The 21,198-nt window shown below is 41.6% G+C and overlaps 1 protein-coding gene across 2 annotated transcripts in view; it reads left to right on the top strand.

Annotated features, from left to right (window-relative positions):
* The window catches only part of LYPD6B (LY6/PLAUR domain containing 6B), a 118,741-nt gene that overhangs the window by 33,433 nt on the left and 64,110 nt on the right, over positions 1-21,198 (top strand). The window contains exon 2 of one of the 2 annotated variants that reach the window (XM_054043205.1): positions 963-1,244. The exons of the other annotated variant lie outside the window; for it this stretch is intronic. The gene's annotated coding sequence lies outside the window, so the exon portion shown is untranslated. The remainder of the gene's footprint in view (positions 1-962; positions 1,245-21,198) is intronic. 2 annotated transcript variants of the gene reach the window in all.

Raw genomic sequence — 21,198 nt, 5'->3', positions numbered from 1 at the left:
AATCAAGTTGTGTCTGCTTAGCCAAAAAGTATCTATCCTCATTGATACCTGCCATTTGTAATTACTCGTTTGCCCCCAATGCTCTGAAACCTGACTCCCAAGGGATATATAGTGGTGTTGCTAGAGACAATTGCAGAGGACAACAGCCAGTTTAGGATTTACATGTCCCAACTGGGTGAAGAGAATCAGCTGGTGAAATCTGTACTGATGTTAACCAGGTGGAAAATGTTCTAAGCTAATGTTTTCAGACTGAATCGCATGCATGCAAGTTTTGCATGTGTGCTAAATCTGCATTTACACATGCTAGGTGGGTTCTGTAGAATTGACTCCCTTTTTTGGTGCAAATGCTGTTTGTTCAAATGCAAGTTCTGTAAACACAAGATTTGTGGGTGCCACCTAGTCACCAAGGTCTGAAATTCTGACCTTTTTTGTCAACTCATGTTTCTGCCCAGAGATAGTCCTAGGTAAATGCCAGAGTAGATGTCCCACCTTTTACTGTCCAGCATTGACTCTAGTAACATCCCAGTGATTTGACAAATAAGGGGTTGTTTGGCAGGAAAGTATTGTTTGCAGCAGTCCAAACAAAGCCAGATGCAGCAGGCACAGTGGGGTAGCTCAGAAAGAATAAATAGGGGAAGAAGGGAAACTTCTAGCTGGCACACTCTATTTACACTGGCTTCAAAGCCAGAAGTGATTTCATTGATCGACCAGTCTTGCAGGGGCAAGCTTTGAAATAGTAGGGTTGCTGTATTATTTGTACCGAGTTCTCTTACCTTTCATCAGTGCTGAGCTAGGGAGCAAGAGACTGGTATTAAAGTCCCTTTTATGGGTTGCATAGTGTGTTTTAGTCACGATACATAGCACATTTAAATTAAAACTGAGAGACTCAAGTTTTCCATCCAGGTTTGTGTCATTTTTGAGTTGGGCAGAAACAAGTCACTTACATGTTGACATCTTTACAGCAGCTCCCGGTGGAAAGGAAGGCCAGAGGTCTCCATAAAATCTAAACTTCATGTTGCCCTGGACAACTAATTACCTGGCAAGGAATGAATCCAAGAACTGTCCAACCAGTATAAAGCAGCCAAAACTTCATGTGATAGCACCTGCACCAGTGTAAACAGCCTGTCAATTCTTATCCACTCTCCATTTTACTTTGCATTGGGGAGGCCCACCTGGGAACAGCAAAGCAAATAGAAGTAACCTCTATGGAATGACAGCCATAAAGGAGCCATTGGCTGGAAAACGTGAGTAAACCTTCAGCAAAGGAAGCAAGTCATTTTTTTAAAATCCTTGCCAGTTCCCTTTTGCATTTAAGAATAAAGGAGCTTAATAAAATGACTAATACATTTTTGAGTGCTACATATATAATAGTAATAATGGATTGATCGGTCCTGCTGCACTTTTATTTGTCTATAGCTGTTGTGTTTGAATTCCAAACTATTGCAATGTTGCCCTCCCTTCCAGAGAAGATTTTCATTTTTAGCTGCATTACTGAAATTAATCCCCCCCCCCGACTCCCGAAAGTCAATAATAAAACTCCCATTGATTTGAAAGGGGCTAGGATTTCAGCTGTAGACTTCAAAATCACATAAGAACAAAACAGCAACTCTGCAAAATCCTTAGACCAGTAGAAAACACTTGCATGCCTACAGTGTGGGCCAGATTTTTGAATGGAGCTCAGCATGTTGGGTGCAGCTGTCTTTTGAGAACCTGTCTAAAAGTGTCACAATGGGAGCAGCCAGGAGCTGAGCACTTTTGAAAATATCGACTCTTTTTATGTGCCTAAGTAGGAGGACTCCCTTGAGAAATCTGGCCAATTAGGGGTGCCGAACACCTGAAAATTTGGTCACCTCTAGGGAATTCATACATACTTAAGGGAACCTCTGTGTGGTCCACATAAGAGTTAATTTGGAAGAGGCGACTTCTTTCAGAATTACACTAGAAATATTGTTGGTGCCTTTTGGCTAGGGTGACCTGATTTTTTTCAAAGCAAAAGAGCTAGGACAGTATCTCACAGGGGTTTGGGGTCTGTGTGAGTGCATGGTGGAGAGTCAGTAATTGAGAGGTACAGACTAGGGAGGGTTTTGACAGCTTGGAGAGAGAGGCTGGAATCCCTGCTTTCTTCTTGCCTCCTTGTGCGGCTACACATTGTGGCTAGGAATAGCTCTGAAGCAGTCTTCAAAAACTTGGGTGGAGGGAGGGGCTATGTTTAATGTAAAGCTGACCAGGGGGTTTGAATTGCCCTGAATCTGAGAGAGTCACAGCTGGTTAACTTGATTACTGGTGAGAAGAATGGCAGGCGGGCTACAAATGACCAGCCTGGCAAGTGGTGGCATCTGAATTTCATATCCACTTACTCAGCTTGCTGTCAATTTTGTTGGCTTGGCGGTGGTTCCTGCAGGCTGCCAGAGTCTACAGGGGGTTACAATGCCTGGCACATACTTTTTTTTGAGGGGCTCTGAAAACCAGAACACTGACAGTTTTCATTGATATATTGGAGTAAAACTTGGGAAACTGAGTCACAAGTCCATCCAATTTAGCCCTTATCAATTTTTGCCTTTATTTATACAATTTTAGAGAGAATTATTGCCACTTATAGTGTCTGGACATACATTTATGCCAGACAAATAATAACAGACCAGACAGAATTGGTAAACATTCCAGGGAATCATTGCCTTCTCTGACCCCCCCGGGTCTTGTTTTTCCTTCAGTTTCTGGTCCAGTGTTTCTCCAGTTGGGTCTCTTATACATTTCTATATTATAGATTACTTAACCTTATCCAACTGGCTTTTAACACACCAGCCCTTTGGGTTTGTGGTAACTTGTACATTATGCATGTACAAGTTTCAATTACCCAACTTCTGCATTTTTTTCTGCTGGTTTTGCAATTTCAGTGCCATATTTTTTGTCATCCTGCCCTGGGTCTTCCCAGAAAAAGGTTTTGTTGTTGTTGCAGGTTTGAATATTTTTATCTCAAAACTTCCAGCACAATAGGTTACCTTTGTTCTGTCCGCAATAACCACATTTTAAGCAGCTCAGTAATGTATATCAAAGAATTGGCAAAAACACACACTTGCCAGCAGGGCATTGGCCTAAGTGTCTTCTTATCTGTACTCATTCACTATACATAATTGCACATCATTTAAATATAAGAAAACTTTTAATTTTACCATTTAGCAATCCTTCATTTTTATTTTTCCATGTTATAAGTCAGTTTATGTTAGCCTCCTAATATATTTGGGGAGGGGAGTTTGGAGAGCACACTATGATTCTGTAACGAAGATAAAAAATGTTGACATTTAACATGCGTTTTTCATTCAAAGTCCAGTTTTGTTTGTGAATCATTATCAAGAAACTTCATTAGAAATTTTCCTGCAAATGCATTTTGAGAGGTGTCTCAATTTTAGGGCCTTGATAAAGTTGCTTTTAATGGTACCCCGACAGATAGATTTTCCTATTTCAGGGTATGATCCATGCTGAGAATTCTTAAGATTTAATGCTTCTAACTTCTTCCTTCTGAGTCTATTGATACCTTACTTGAGTTTTAATGATGGAATTTGGTGGAAGCTCAGAGGCATTTGTCTTTTAGGGCATGGCTATACTTGCAGATGTAGAGTGCTTTGAGTTAAACCAGCCTTCGTAGAGCGCAGTAGGGAAAGCGCTGCAATCTGTCCATGCTGACAGCTACAAGCGCACTGGTGTGGCCACATTTGCAGCAATTGCAGCAGCATTGGGAGCAGTGCATTATGGGCAGCTATCCCAGCATGCAAGTGACTGCAACGTGCTTTTCAAATGTGGGGGTGAGGTGGAGTGTGACAGGGAGTGTTGTGTGTATATGTGGGGAGAGAGAGTGTGTTTTTGGGGGGCTGAGAGCATGTCAGCATGCTGTCTTGTAAGTTCAGACAGCAGCAGACCCCCCCCACTCCCCACAGCATTCCACACTAATGGTTGCTTTGTCTCGGGGCAGATAAGCAGCCGGCTGTCAGAAATAGAGCTTTCAAAGGGCATATCCACATTCCTGCTGTGATTCAAAAAAAAGACAAGAGTGGCCACTTGACTTAAGAGGATTATGGACGTTTCCGGAGGTCGATCAGAGCGCAGTAATGCAACACCCCATTCACACTGGTGCTATGGTGCTCCAGCGGGGGCACAGCAAACTTTATTCCACTCACTGAGGTGGAGTACCAGCAGCGCTGTAGCCGTGGAGTCAGAGCGCTCTAACGTGCGTTGCCAGTGTGGACGGGGAGTGAGCTAGTGCGTCTGGGGCTCCTTTATTGCACTGTAACTCGTAAGTGTAGCCAGGCCCTTAATGTGTGGTTTAACCCCAGTTGTTTTTAAAACTTTCCTCCAGACTCAATTACTGTTGTTTACACAAGACTTCCTCAATAGTAAGTGGAAAGGATGACTTGTGTAATATATTGGTCTTGTCTTAATTACTTTTACATAGATATAAAAACATTTTTTGGCTGTGTGAATATTTAAGTAAGTGCCAGTGTGATTGATTAAATTGCAGAGGGATATTTTGAAAATAGTCATGAACCTGGCTAGATCCATACTGAATGAATTCCAGTATGGGTAGGTTGCATGTTAGAACTGATGTAAACCCACATTAAAGAGGTTATGTAACTGAAAGATACATTTTAATCTGTACAGTTCACTGCCAGATCTGAGGAAATAAACTCTAAGTGTAGAAATAAGAAAAGAGACTGGGTCTAACTGACAGAATGCTCTCTTAACTAGTTAAATCCGTGTCTGCAACCTTGTTTGTGGTTAACCACTTCTAGATGATGTCATGAGCCTTCTTTTACTTTGGTCTGGTCTATACTACCCGCCTGAATCGGCGGGTAGAAATCGACCTCTCGGGGATCGATTTATCGCGTCCCGTCGGGACGCGACAATCGATCCCCAAATCGGCGCTCTAACTCCACCAGCGGAGGTGGTAGTAAGCGCCGCCGACAAAAAGTGGCAGAAGTCGATTTTGCCGCCATCCTCACAACGGGGTAAGTCGGCTGCAATACGTCGAATTCAGCTACGCTATTCACGTAGCTGAATTTGCGTATCTTAAATCGACTCCCCGCTGTAGTGTAGATGTACCCTGGGACTGTTAAAATGCAATGGCGCAGTAATAAAATTCACAGTTAGATTTAATTTCTCTGTGTTTTGTTTGTTTGTTTTATGACTGTTCCTGGCTTTGAGAGTGGTGAGTTTTTTTTGTTTTGTTGCCGTGAATTTAATCAGCATATTAAATGGTTGTAATCTGTTGTGGCTGAACAATAATAGGAAGAGATACTTAACGGTTTGCTTGTAGTAATCCTACAATATATGCCTGTTTGTCCTGCTACTTCTCTGTTTCAGAGGCTTCTTACTGTAGGTGGAGTGTTAGTAATTTTTCTAATATGGTAAGTCACATATCTGGTCATATGCAAGATATGACATGAAGCCTCGCAGAAATCCTTTTAAACAAATATGTCTGAAAATGGCCACAGCCTATGTGTTGCCTTGGCTACAGCGGTGCATAATAAAACCTGACTTTTTGTTTCTTTGCTATCATGGATGAAGTTTATGGAAAGTACTTAAGTACAACACTGACCTCAACCTTTGCACAGCAGTTAGTTGTTACAATTGAAGATGTTTGCTATTGGCTTATCAGTTAAGTGATGGATGATGTAGAGCTTTTGGGTTATGCTGGCTGGGTCCCCTTGTTTGCTACTAGTTACATTTATGGTACAGAGATTGCAGTACATATATTTTCAACTATAAGGGCAAATGTACTACTCAGCACTCAGCCAAAGTAGTCTGATCAGGTAGACAGATGCCTGGGTTACGTTCCCTCAGACCAGGGGTCGGCAACGTTGGCACGCAGCTCGCCAGGGTAAGCACCCTGGCGGGCCGGGTCAGTTTTATTTACCTGCTGATGCAGCAGGTTCGGCCGATCGTGGCCCCCACTGGCCGCGGTTCGCCGTCCCAGGCCAATGGGGGCGGTGAGAAGTGGCGCGGGCGAGCGATGTGCTGGCCGTGGCTTCTCTAACCCCTGCCTCAGACTCTGCCATGCCTGCAGAGGTTAATTTAGCTCAATGGCTGAAATAACCTCCTTCAGCTTTTACCCAGCCCACACATGTGGGGAGAATGAGACTATCAGTGCTGTAGTGGGTCCTCCATCTTCATCACTCCTCTTGCCAATCTGTGTCCTGGCCCCTCCTCCCCTGCACCTTCCATACAGGGTTCTTTCCCTGGGTTGGGCTCTGTGCAGGAGTTGCACATTCCCTATTTGCTACCACATTGCCACTTTCTCTCATACAGTGACCTGCACTGATTCCACTGCCAACAAACATTTTGCATTGGGACTAATGGCAGTTATCCCGTCATTTCTGTTTTAAAGGTGTCAGCTGGAATCTGGGTTGTTTAATGACATTAAGGGACTGATCCTGCAATGGGTCTGAGCATCCACAACTATTAGCACCTTAAACCTGTCACTATGGCTTTCATTTGGGCGAAGTTTGGAGACCTCTAAAACAGTGGTTCTCAAAGCCGGTCCGCTTGTTTACCTGCCGTGTCCGCAGGTTCGGCCGATCGCGGCTCCCATTGGCCGCGGTTCGCCGCTCCAGGCCAGTGGGGGCCGAGGGAAGCGGCACAGGCCGAGGGATGTTCTGGCTGCAGCTTCCCACTGCCCCCATTGGCCTGGAGCGACGAACCGCGGCCAGTGGGAGCCGCGATCGGCCGAACCTGTGTACGCGGCAGGTACACAAAGTGGCCCGGCCCACCAGGGGCTTTTCCTGAACAAGCAGCAGACTGGCTTTGAGAACCACTGCTCTAGAATACAATTTTCTTTGTGGTCTCTGTTGATAAGTCTCACTTGGATTGCATTTTATTTCTCTAACGCAGGGGTTCCCAAACTGCGGGTCACAGCCCAAAGGTGGGCTGTGACGTAGTCCCTGGTGGTCCACTAGCACAGCTGCATTCTCCAATCAAGCTGGGGCGGAGTTTTTTTTGAGGGGGAGGGCATGTAGCGGCATTGCCGCTTCTCCAAAAAACTGCATCTTTCCTTTCCATTCCCCTACCGCCCCTGGTCCTTCAGCGCAGCTCCAGGGCACATGGCCCCATCCACTTGCCTCGTCTGACAGAGCCTACATAGGGAAAGCCTATGGGTCTGCACTCAAGGGCTGGAGTAAACAGGGGGCTGAAAATTGAAGATGAGATCAGGTTGAGCCTCACTAACATATGTCCCCACCTGGAAAAACTGTGCAAAGAGAAGCAGGCACATTCAGCCCATTAAGAAGACTCCGGGTCTGTAAGTTATTTTGTTTTTATTTACAATATTTGATACTTTTCTAACTAGTAAAGAGTAGGGTTGAGTCTTTACTTAAACAGCACAGACATTCAGATTTTACACTATAAAAAATTGAAAACACAATATAGTGTTCATAGTTGGACAAACATTTTGTTTTAAAATCAATAGTGTGGGGTTTTTTTTTAAGCAATTTTGTTAGCTCTGTGTTGCTTATTAATCTGTTTTATACAAAGTTGTGTTTTCCCTGTTTGAACAACACATTTTGCTCTCAACGTTTTTTTAAAGTGTAGTTTTACTAAAATTGTTTGGTTTCAAAGGTCTTGAAGCATTTTTTGAGTGCATATTGCTAGGGATTTCTATCATTACAATTGTTTACATTAAAATGAAAAGGAAACGTGCATTGCTTATTTACAGTGACATTTATATGCAGGTAATCTTGAGGAAAACTATTAATTTGAATGAAGTGTAAATAGTGGGCTGCAGTGCCTATTGCAGTTGCACAGGTGGGCCTCGGAGGAAGAGGATCTGGGAACTCCTGCCCTAACATACCATATTTTGTGCCAGAATTGACATGCCAAGGAAGATTTCCAAGTGGAGTTTTGGCATGTGTTGGACATCAGCAGTAGTGACAATAATGGTGTGAAGCTAAGATTGCCTTCTGCAAGGGCAGATTATCCGAGGGCTAGGGAAAAACATAAACTGAACAATAAAATTACAGGGAAAGCTTCATGTTTACTTTACTCATTTTACTACTGCAGGAAAAAAGTGTAATATACTCACAACATAAACAGATGTGTTTTACATGTAAATATAGTTAGTGTCCTTTGAAGAGGTAGCTAAGAGACATGGGAATCCTTTGAGAGGCTCAGGTAATAGCTATAATCCTTGTCAAGTGGTCATTCTCATCTAGCAAAATCCTCTTGGTATAGTTGAACAAACATTCACCAGTAAAGCTTGTTGTTTTTTTTTCTGTACCACTGATGCAGTTGTTAAACAACTTCTTCCAAACCCACTTTGGGACTGAATTCAATCATTAATCTCAATACAATATTGTTGGCTTCTAACAGTATCTGGTTTAGATTGGATGAAATTTATTACATTAACCCTTTGTAGTCATTTAGGAATTTTTCCAGCCACAAAGAGCACCACATGTGGGTTTTGTTTTTGTTTTTGTTTTTTTTGTTTGTTTGTTTTGACAATCTGCTATAGCTGTGGCCTAATTACAGTTCTGCTCTGGACACAGATAAGTTTGCCATCTTTTTGTCCCATGGAAGAAAAAATATTCAGGGGTTTTATGTACCTCCATCCTAGCTACTCTGCAAATTTCAGGACTGGTTGCAGTTTTGGCAGTGATGTACATATATTTAAATCCCCTCTGAAATCTGAGGCTGATGTAATCAGCTTTACAATAAGAATGGTTCAAATAAAGAACTTTGTTGTAACTCTTTCCCAGCCTGGATGCCTTTGCCATGAAAGGGTTAATAATGACTTAGTAGCAGGTTGTGCATGGATGCACTTTCACTTCCTGAATGTTGACAAATCACCCAAATATCTTTCTCTGCTGGACATATTGACCTGTCATTGCAATGATCAGTGGTTCAGAAAACTTCCTGAATTTTTAACCCAAGTTTTAACAGAAGTGGCTTTGGCTGCATATGTGTTTCCTGCAGTGTAATGGCCAATAATGTATCCGATGTGCAAGGGCAGTTCCTGGAGGCTGCAGCTATAATGATATGCTAAACACTTAATAAAAAGCACATAAATCTTTTTCTTCGCCTCAGAAATATGTGCCACAACACCTATTAATGTGGTTTTTCTACGTTTAGATCTCGCCAGTGTGCAACAATTCAAGAAAAAGTAAAGTATAAGATCACATTTCAGAGCATGACTTGGAGGTCTTGAATAATTACTACCATGTCAAAACTACAAATTATTGTTACTTCCATGATCTTTACAGCATTACTTGCATACTTCTGGATGGTTTCTCTCTCTGTATATGTATGTGCATAAGTAGATATATGCAGTAGACATACCATCCAAAACATGTTGGGTCTGATTCAAGCTGATGATAAACATAGATGTCCCTCAGAAAACCAAGTTCAATCTTGTAATACACTTCATTTTTTTCAGAGGCCCATATTTTAGCTTAAATTTGCAGTGGAATTCCAAGCATTGGGAGTGATGTTCATAGAGTACAGGCAAAATACTGGCCTAAGGAAATCTATCCAAATTTTAATTTGGATTAAATTAAACTGCTGGTACAATTAATTTCTGTTGCCGTCTCTCTTGGCCAGACAATAGCTGGACATGACAATAGCTGGACATGACAATAGCTGGACATGACAATAGCTGGACATGACAATAGCTGGACATGACAATAGCTGGACATGACAATAGCTGGACATAACAATAGCTGGACATAATCATAGTATTTATAACTCTCTATATTGGATTTGGTTCAAGATTGTCTCATGTAGTGCTACAGAAGCCTCAATTGTTTGCAATGTCTGTATTTCAGTAAAAGCATCTGTTGTGCAATTCCAAAGATACTTTGTACAAAGAAAATGATGCTGTCCTATCAGAGTATGATCTTGGAAATAATTTTAAGATCTAACTGAGCTATAGTGTCTTTGTTAGGACAGAATAATTTGGTTTTGGTTTAATGAAGCTCTAATTGTTCAGAAATGTAAGAATGTGCAATAGAAAAGTCCCAAAGTCCATGCTTTCCATGTGCGTGCATGCACAGCTGTCCAAGGTCCCAGGTGTGTGCAATGCTAAGTGTTTCCTGATAGGTGGCTGACAAGTATGGCTGGACCCCTTTGCAGCCTTAGTACTATTTGTAGTCGAGTATTGTCAAATGCCTACATGACCTAGCAGGAGTAGATGTTGAAGCAATATAATGGCTCCAATTGTTCTTCTCTATCAGAACTCCCTGAGTGGTGGTGAGTAATTGGTTTCTCCCCTTCTGGGGTCCCAGAGGGATCATATGATCACTGCTTCTCTTCAATATCTACATGAAACCATTGGGAGAGATAGTGAGATGCCATGGACTTGGCTGCCAGCATTGTGTCAATGCCGCTCAACTCTGTATCTCATTCTCAGCTGATGCAACCACCGCTACTGCTCAAGTGTCAGAATGCTGACAAGATATTGGCTCTTGGGCGAGGAGTAGCTGTCTCAAGCGGAATCCGGGCAAAATTGAAGTTATAGCTCAGATCACTGTGAGCATATTAGGCTTGTGCTCAAGTCTTTCTACTGGCTCCCAGACCTCCTCCCAAAGCCAGTTTAAGACCTTGGTCCTAATTTTTAAAGCAGTTTATGGATCAAGCCCCAGCTACATCGAAGACTAAATTTTGATTTATGGGCCACCATGATGGTGGTTCTCCTTTAGGACAATGCATATTTCAAAGCCCAGCACAAAACACCTGAGAGCTGGGGTCAAAGCATCTTCTGTTGAGGACATCCAGCTATGGAGCAATCTTCCACGGGAGACCAAGCAAATCAAGAGTCTGACTATCTTCAGGACATATTGGAAAGCCTTTCTCTTTGAGAAGAAATTTCTGCCAGTAAGTGATGATCACAATTAAAATATTCCTTTTATTTCCAACCCCCTGCCAACTATCTCACAAAAAACAAAACCCTACCTGCAAGCAAAGCTTTGACCCTATAAAGGGAGGAGGGTCAGTGACTCTATGAAATCCCCTAGGAACTTTGCTATTGTTATTGATTTTACGTGGGAGACTATGGTGATGGGCAGCAGTATAAAACCCTAAGGTAGAGTACAATCAATTTCAGTTGACTTCCATTGGAGTTAAGGATGCACAGTTTCTCACAGGGTTTCTACCCTTTAAAACACATGGGCTATGGGAAATATTTAGGTTTTTTTAGAAAGCAATTGTATTTATCTTTAAAAAAATCACATAGTATTTTCATCAAGTGAGCTCCACTGGTCTTTTTTCCAAGTATGGGTTTCAGGGGTGTTAAAGGAGAAACATGAAGTTTGAAAGACAACTATTAAATATGCAATATTACTGTCTTAATGAACATTTGGCACTTTTCTGTAGCTTGTGAGGTTTCTGAATAATGCCTTGTGCATTCACTCTGGACATGGGGCAGACAGTGTCATTGTAATCTTATTTTTAGTGTGAAAATAAGGTACTAATAAGACAATTGGCATTTTTCTTCCTTGTCTGTTTCAACTTTAATATCTTGGGCTTATTCTAGAAAAATAGATTCTTGTGGTAGTCTTTTAAGATGGTATCAAGACAATGGAAGAATACAAGACACCATTGCAGAAAGAGAGGTCAATGATGATACATACTATTATATTTTGTGCTTGAAAAGCAAGAAAAATGGAACCCAAAATAAACAGAGTATAACTTTTTAAAGAAATAGTCACAGGCAGCAGAATGATGAGGTACCAGGAGTAAAAGTGATGTATCCCCTGCACCTTCCCACACACCGGATCCTTGAGAGGAGAAATTGCTTTGTAAATGCAGAAGACCTAAAAAGTCAGCCTTATTCTAACATGGGACTGTAAGCAGGCCTCAAATGAAGCTTTTGGGAATGATGAAAACTTTAAAACAGGGGTCGGCAACGTTGGCACGCGGCTTGCCAGGGTGCCGGGCCAGTTTTATTTACCTGCTGACGCGGCAGGTTCGGCCGATCGCGGCCCCCACTGGCCGTGGTTCGCCGTCCCGGGCCAATGGGGGCGGCGAGAAGCGGCGCGGGCGAGCAATGTGCAGGTAAATAAAACTGGCCCGGCCTGCCAGGGTGCTTACCCTGGCGAGCCGCGTGCCAACGTTGCCGACCCCTGCTTTAAAATCTCACTTTTATCACAACACAGAGGTTCATACAGGGCTGCTTAGAGAGTTAATCTGTAATGACAGACACAAGCAGAGAGACTGGTTGTACACTGTAGACCAGAAATCCAAAACCTTTTTACCAGTCCTGGCTTCTGTTTTTTCCAGTCTTAATTTATAGATATTTCCTGAACATTAGCAGCTGCCATATTAGCATGGACAAGGTCTATCTACTCCAATATCCTGTCTCCAACAGTGGTCAGTACCAAATGCTTCAGAGGAGTTTTCTGACTATTCTGACAATGCTTCTAATGGTGCTATACTGTCCAATGAGAAATTCTACAGAATATTACCCCGAATCAGTAGGAATCATAGTCCTTATAGCTTCCACAAGCATTTTTGTATCAGGCTTTTGGGAGCCTACAATACCCTGTTTCACACTAAGAACTGGATTCAGTGTGTCAGTGGCCACACAGGGAAGCTGGCACAAGGCCCTGGGAAAGTAGGGTTCTGCATTGCTGAACTAAATCTAGTCTGGGCTCTGAGGAGAGAGTGCACAGCTTCATGGCCCTGATTCAGCACAGCATGTATGCAGGTGGTTATGTTCGAATGCAGTAAATGGAATGTAATCACATGCTTAAATGTTTTGCTAAATTGGGATCGATGTAATTTAAATACAGAGGGCCAGATTCTTCTCTTATTTACTTCAGTGTGTAGGTGGGCTCACTACTGAAGTCCGTCTAGATACTCTGGCTTGTGTAATTGATAGCTGAACCTGAAGGAGACTTCAGCCTTGAGATCTGTGTGATGTCTAGTTCAACACTGAAACATGGTGAGATACAACAGAACAGACTTGGAAGTTTAAATGATATGTGAAGTTATTTTTTGTTATAGCTGAATTTACTGAGTTGACATACAATCCACACCAACCCTCTGGGGCAGGTAAGCTTTTTGCAGAAGAGTAGAGACAGAGCCACAGACCCAGTGAAGTGATTTGTCCAAGGTCACACAGAATGTGAGCAGTAGAGCTGGGAATAGAGTCCAGGAGTTCTGGCTCCCAGTCCCCAGGTCTAACCATGCGGCAGCACTGCGTTCCCTATCTTTGGAAAAACAACAACCCCAAAGTAAAGAGGCTGCCTGTATCTTTTTAAATACTATGATACATTTCAAGGAAGCTGCACAACTCTTGTGATGTAATATGATTAAATCTGTTGCAAGAATTATGCTCAGGAGCAATTTATTGTTTTTTACATTATGGAGTCTCTGTGACTGGAGTACTGTATGAATGCCTGAATTTAATTTGATGAATAAGACCTATCTTTGACATTAGGGCAGTATTTCCCTGACACCATTTGCTTCAAGCCCTTGGGGGAAAGTCTTTCTTTTGGAATGTTCTTTTAATCATGACACATGTTTTTTGTTTCTGGACTTTACACATTAACTTTGAACTTCAGAAGGATGTGAGAAGCATAGACTTCTATTACATGGTTTGGCTCTCAGCCCACAGAAACTAGCAACAGCCACCTTCATTTCATTAAAAACAAAATTTGAAGAATTTTAGGGTCATAACCATCGATCTATCATCACAGTTTTCTCAAAGAGGCATGCAATACTCAAAAAATAAAATATAAGGAAGGAAAATTGCTGAATGAGGTAGGTCATCTTAGGAGATTTTTGATGAAAGCATTAAAGCTTTCTGTTTAAGTTTCTGTAATGGAGTCAACAAAGCATCAGATGTGCAAACTGTTTAGAAAAGGCTGAGCAGTACTGTATATTGCTGGATCTTGATTTAACTTTGGTAATACACATTTTATAGAAAAGCTGTTGGTATTCTACCCGTGAAGATATTGTTTTCCTACTTTAAGAACTGCCACTCAGGAGATTTGATTTTTATTATATGTTCCTCATCCCTTTGAAATACAACACTTCAATTAGCCCCAGGATAATTTAAAATAGAAGGCTGGTTTCATACTTGTCTACCACACCAAATAGCCTAACTTTTAGCAAATTAACTGTAACTTCTCTTAGAAAATACCCATAGCATTGTGTCTAGCTCAATACACAGTATTGTTAAAAAATAAGAGTGATTTGAATGTCTCAATAATGGGATAGAAAATCATACTCAAAATTAGAGCTGCTCAGAGAAATGTTGACCAAAAAAAAAAAGTTTTAATGGAAATCAAATGTTGTGAACATTTTCACTCTCCCAATACACCCCTTATTTTTGATCCCCTCCACTGAAAATATTGTAGTCCTTTTATATAAATTGATGGCTCACTCTTACCTGGAATATTATGTTCAGGGACCTGACCCCTTCTCAAAATTAGAAATGGAGGAAATTGAAAATGTCCAGAGATGGGTGACAAAAATTATTAGAGCCATGTAGAGACTTCTGTATGAGGAGAGATTGAGAAGACCTAGATAGTTTAGTTGAGAGGAGAGATGAGAACACAAAATATGGAATGGTAGAGAAGAGATAAATCAGGTGCTCCTGTTTACCTTTTCTCATAAAACAAAAATAAGGGAACAGAATAAAACTGAAAGACAATATATTTAAAGATGATAAAAGGAAATTTTTTACACCATATTTAATTAGTTGGCAAAACTCCTTGCCACCACATATCATAAAACCGTATGTAAATAATGAGATGATCCACACTTACAATGAATCCACAATTACTTCTTATAGGACAAAGTTATCAAGGATGTGAGCCCTTATGCCTCAGGTCCCTTCTGGCCTAGGAATCTCTGAATCTATAATTAAATCACTAACTGATATGGGCTAGGTCAAGAAACTCCCTTTATGGGCAAGGTATTCCACTGTGGTGTTTCTTGCACCTTCCTCTGAAGCATTTGCGATTAGCCACTGTTGGAGACAAGAGACCAGACTAGGTGCACCACTTGCCTATGTTTATAAGGCACCTGTGATAGCAGTAATGTGTCACGTATGCACAGACTGTTTATGGGGATGATTTTGAGTTCTTATTCCCTGTGTAAACATTTCTTCAGGACTATTTATATCCCTTGGAAAAGAATCCATGACATTTTCTGTGTTCAGTTTCCACTGCATGTTCCTAACATCCATTTTCTTCGGGGAAGAAATCTCAGTACCTTTTTGTTGCTTCCCTTTGTAGCTTGATTTCTGTAACTGAATAATGTTCTGCACAGTCCGTATGCTGCTGGCTGGTAAACTGTCGTGTTGATAAGAGATGCCTCTTGTTACCAAGTTCTCCAGGACCTTTACAGGCCTCATACAGGGACAACTTTGCAAGTATTTTGTATGCTTGCCATATTATTTGCAAATCCACTCTTCCTCAATGCCCCAAGCCTAAAATTTCTATTATTGTGGATTTGGGGGAGTAAAAGGGGTGACTATAATGTTTTTATGATGTATTTTTTTTTAAATAAGATGGAAATTTGATTTTTTTAAGGGCCTCCCTGTCGGGGGCTAGTTTAAAACATGATATTAACTTACTTATTTACTAGAGAGTAACATCTGGAGCTGTGCTGTCCATTTGCAATCAAACTCATTTTATTATAAAAAGTCTAGTCAGTTTCACAGAAAGCTTGGCCAAGGATGAACAGGTCATGGGGATTGAGAGGAAGGGATGAGCTTGTAGTTTTGCACAACACTGGAACTTAGGAGATCTAGTTCTATTTGTAGCTCTGCAGGCAGTTCTGGTGTGACTTCATATGGGATAAATGATGACTTATTTAAGGACTTGCTTAAAATGGGGCTGTGCAGATAATGCACATTTGTCATTAAAAAAAAATCTGTTGTCTCATTTACTGCATGTTTTTCCCCCCTGCTGGGACTCATTGTGCTGTGATTCTGTGTGTCAAGTTGGAGATTGCTACTAACATGGGACAGTAGGAAGAGTTGTAGCATCTGCTGCTAATAGCGCTATTAACTTGTAACGCTCAAAGTTGAAGGAAGGCTACATTCTAGTCACACTGCTATCAGCTAATTCTTGTTGTGCCACCAAATTGTCTTGGTAGAACTGTGGCTAGCCACTAATGATGCATGTAACTAATGGTGTGAACTGTTGCTAGAGCTTGTGAGAATACATTCACTGTTTCTTAAAATCTACATCAGGAAGTCAGGTAGGAGGAAAGCTAGGCTAAGTTTTAGGTAGTAGCTGGACAGTGAAGAAGAGAGGGGAAGAGTAGCTTCTTCGGCTAATGCTGTTTCCTTATTTTAACATTGTTCAGTGTTAGAAGTGGCTTTTTCTGTACTTCTTTGCCAGTGTCACATGACAGTGCTGATCACTGATCAATGCTTGGCTTCCTTTCCCTGATTTTAGGGAAATGAATGCTGATCAAACTAATGTTCTCTGCTGCTTGCTATTAGACCAGGAGAACTGAGCCCTGTGACCATCTCTCTTCCCTCATCATGTGACGCTATCAAATACCTAACATTTGTTTAAGGGAGCAAGACTAAGGAAAATCCATGCTTGGAGATGTCTTGGAAGACACAGGAGAAGCTAAAATTAAAGTCAAGGAGAAAGTGTGGTGGCTGGCCCCAGAAAGGGGGGAAAAAAGGAGGGGGGGCTTTCCAGTTACAAAAGGGTACAGAAGGAGTATGGGAGGGGAGAAGTTATTGCTGGGAAGCTGTGTGTAGGGCTGGTGATGTACCCGGATAATATATAATTGTAAAAGATATTGGCTGCATAGTAAGTAGTTCCTGTCTGTTCTGTGAAATGAAATTTACCTTGACAACAGTAAGTTACTTCTTCATTTCTGTATTTTGTTCTTCATCCCAAGGTCATGCATGAGTGCTGCAGAAGATCTGTTGTATGAAAACAGCTCTAAAGCCAGCCACCTGCTGTAAAGCCCGCTCCATGTTTGTAAATGATCACTTTCACCTTGTGAAGTGCATCTTTTATTTAATGAATAATTCATCTTTTATTGAAATACATAGTTGAATCCCTAATAGATGTTCTGGGGTATGAATAGTAGGACTGTTTGCTGAGTGAAAAGACAGATTTATCCTGAAACCTCCTTATAGTTTTTAGCCCTCAAAGTTAACTGGTTCACTGAATCCTCCTTGTGTCCACTATTAGGACTTTCTTGTTCTGGAAGTTGATTTTGTATCTATATTAATTTCTAAATATTTTGTAGATGTTCATGCTTCTGTCACTCCTGTATAATTTTTTATTACTTTTGCCAGATAATCTGATGCAAGATTAACATAGCATTTGAATTATTATTCTCTTCTCTCAAACTGAAGGCTGTTGCAGAAGGCAAAATGCAGAATTTTTTCCCTTGGGGTTACTTGAACTGCAAAAACATTCTTAAATTTCTTAACACAACTTTCTGAAAGGTTATTTATTACAAAGCTGTGTGCTGGTGGTGCTACTGCTGTTGTATGTAATTGATCCAGTCCTTCATCTTGTCAATATACAGAAATTGAGAGCCCACTTATTTTACAATGTAAATGTTTTTTGTATCACATCTTAAAAAGTGACGTTCTGTCTGCCCCATGTGGACATTAGAGATCCTGTTTAAGCTTTGCATAAAATTTGTGGTTTGCCTCTGTGTCCTTGAACAAAATGTCCCTTTCTTGAATTCTAATTACTTGTTTCTCATTTACTAAAATTATTTGAAAATGTGCAAGGAAGGGGTTGTTTTGTTTTTAAATCAAGGGCCAGTAAGATGGTGTGCTCCACCTGAAAGGGATGTTCTGTAACTTGGAAACAGATTATGGGGGTTGGGTACGGGGAGAGAGTAGGTATGTTTGAGACTGCTTAAAAGCAAGGCATGTGACCTACAGGTGTAGAATATACACTAATTGTAGTTGGCCTTACCCCCATTAAATTAGTCCCCTTGCTTTCTTTAGCTTGTTGAGAAAATTGCAAATGCAATGCTTCATGGTTCCTTGTCAGTTAGGAGTTTAGCAGGACACTGATACCTAGTAGATTTCAAGACAGACTCCCATTGTTTATAATTAAAATCTGCCAAGAACTTATCAGATGCTGTGTGTATTGAAGCTCTTTCTTTTAGGGTAAGCTCTAGTACTGTTGAGGAACTGATCTTAATTATTGATCTTCATTTAATAGTAATCACTGTGACGGAGAAAAGCTTATTCTGTTTCCAACTCTCTCCACATGGTTTTGATCCAGAACAAAAGAATAGTTAAGGTGTATTTGTGATACTTGTTAAATAGGCTGTGGCTACTTGCAGTGTTAGTGCACTGACAGTGGATTTTCTCAGGAATGGACCTGTCAAGTTCTTTTGTCTAGTTTGTGGTGTGTTTTCACCTATGTGATATTCAGATTTTATTTTTCAGTGATGTCTTCTTTCCTTTAAAGCAATAAATCACCAGGTAATGCATCAGGACTTGACATAATCAAAATGTTTGAGTGTATAGTTGGGAACTATATAAACTGATTTTTTTTAAATTGGTATTACTTAGAAGCCCCAGTCATGGAACAGCATCTCATTGTACTAGGCACTGTACAAATACATATCAAAATGTGATGGTCCTATTTGCCAATATCCATAGATATAGTGGTTAAAGCACAGGAGTTGTAATAAGATGATGTGGAATCTAATCCTGGTTCTGCAACTTCCTGCGTAGCTGTGGGCACACAGGTCTGTGCTTGTGGGGATCTGTGCTGCAAGTAATAACTCAAACTGCTATGCGTGTGAGCAAGGAAACTCTTGTGCTTTCCCCTCTGGTTCTGTATACTACAGGGATCGGCAACCGTTCAGAAGTAGTGTGCCGAGTCTTCATTTATTCACTATAATTTAAGGTTTCGCGTGCCAGTAATACATTTTAACATTTTTAGAAGGTCTCTCTAGAAGTCTGTATTATATAACTAAACTATTGTTGTATGTAAAGTAAACAAGGTTTTTAAAATGTTTAAGAAGCTTCATTTAAAATTAAATTAAAATGCAGATTTTATCAGTTTAGTGCAGTGGTTCTTAACCTGGGGGGCACGAGATGCCCTTTCTGGGGGTGCGAGACATGCGCGATCTTTTTTAGAAGGTAAATCATCAAAAACACAAATTAAGCACAGGCACTGAGAAAAGGTCTGAGAAATGGCCTTTTTTTCAAAAATTTCCATAAAACATTTTCAATTAAACTGGAAATATTAACTTTTTGTTTTTGTTTTATTTTCTTCCCCCCCACACACACACTTTTTCCTCTTTCTTCTCTGCCCATTTCAATGGCAAAGGAAGGGAAAATGAGAAAAAAATGCAAAGAGGTAGGGAGAATGAAAATGGAAATTTTCTATTAAAAATTCACTAAAAGTTTGGAATAAATGAAAACAAATTCTTTCTTGAAACATGAACAACAAAAATGGCTTCTGATTCCTTCCCTCACCCACTCCCCCAGATTCTCTCCTCCCGCCTCATTTTTTTAAAAAGGTTTAATTATTTTGATTGGGCCGTGTTCAAAATATAATTTCTTGGTGTCCATATAATGGAACCTGTCGGTCTTCTGAGTACTAAAGAATGGTATATCAATAGCAATGCATTTTCCTAGTATCTGGATGATTGCCACTGTGGGTTAACAAAGCCCAGATTTTCTCATGGAATGCAAGCACTGATATCTTTGCTGTTTCTATTAGGGCTATTAGCACTAGAATGAAGGCATCTCATTTTGTGTCAGGTATGCACAAAGAGTGTTGCTGTTAGAGAGTGAAGTAAGAAACAGTGACTTTATGCTGCTCAGCTGTACACATTTTCAGAGGGAGACCAGGAGATGTAATCTGACATCTCATTAAGCTGACCCCATTTCTACCTCTTCTTGTAATAATGTTACAGGAGTACCTAGAAATTTTATGCAAACACTATAAGTGTTGGCTCAAGAGAACTTCAGGTTAAGTGGTGACAGGTGCTGTAGCATGTATTAGCAAGTAGCTGTTTTTGTCTTAAACTGGATAAGTAGAAATTATAAGAGTTTGTGAAGGGGAACGTGATTTTAGTTTAAGTGTAAACATTTACCAGGGTACAATGATGGAACAGGAGCCTCAGTGCTCATGTTGAGATATTCGGGGGGATGGGTCCTTTAAAAATAACTTGGACAGATAGACAGTTCAGGCTTAATTACTTTGATCTATCACTTAATTATGGATGTTTGATTTTCTTTTTAAAGGATTTGTAGACAACAACCCTTCAGGGGCAGTGAGAGAGAGAGAGATGAAAGACAGCTAGATTAACTTCTGAGATTTAGTGAGGACTCATTTTCAGTTTTGGAGGTAACTGAGGGAGAAAAGGTTGCAGAGTCAAATTTCTGGGCTTCATTCAGAGGTTTGCAGCTCCCTGGTGTGGTTGGCATTACTAGGATGGAACTAGACATATAAACAACATTGGAAATCATTATCTGCTGGCCTACAAGTTAATCATTCTGACCTGGGAATGAGTCTAGGGTTGCTAACTTTCTACTAGCACAAAACCGAATACCCCTGCCTGCCCCTTCCCAGAGGCCATGCCCATGCCCCGCCTCTTCTGAGGCCCTGCCCCTGCTCACTCCATCCCCCCTGCCTCCATTGCTCGCTCTCCCCCACCCGCACTCACTTTCACCGGGCTGGGGCTCTGGCTGGGGATGTGGGCTTTGGGGTGGGACTGGGGATAAAGGGGTTTGGGGTGCAGTATGGGGTTTGGGGCCAGGGATGAGGGGTTTGGGGGATGTGTGGGGCCTCCGGGCTGGGGGTTGGGGTGCAGGGGTGGTGAGGGCTCTGGAGTGGGGCTGGGGATGGTTTGGGGTGCAGGAGGGGTTTGGGGTACAGGAGGGGGCTCAGGGCTGGGGCAGGGTTGTAGGGTGCAGGGGGGGAGTGCAGGCTCCAACTGGGGGGTGTGGGTTCTGGGGTGGGGTGCAGGAGGGAGTTTATGGCTGGGGCAGGGTATTGGGGGTGTGTGGGGTATGCGCTCTGGAAGGGAGTTTGGGTGCGGGAGGGGACTCTGGGCTGGGGCAAGGGGTTGGGGTGCGGGAGGACGTGCGTGGTCCTGGCAGGACTTACCATGGCTCCTAGAAAGCAACTGTCAGGTCCCTGCGGCCCCTAACTGCATGGGCGGCCAGCGAGGCTCTGCAGCGCTGCATGCTGTCCTCACACCTGCAGGCACTGCCTCTGCAGCTCCCATGGGTTGCAGCTCGTGACC

This window comes from Malaclemys terrapin, chromosome 11 (genome assembly GCF_027887155.1).
Source record: "Malaclemys terrapin pileata isolate rMalTer1 chromosome 11, rMalTer1.hap1, whole genome shotgun sequence".
Taxonomy (NCBI): domain Eukaryota; kingdom Metazoa; phylum Chordata; order Testudines; family Emydidae; genus Malaclemys; species Malaclemys terrapin.
The sequence above is the reverse complement of the archived record's forward strand: the minus strand, read 5'-3'. Positions and strand labels throughout refer to the sequence as shown.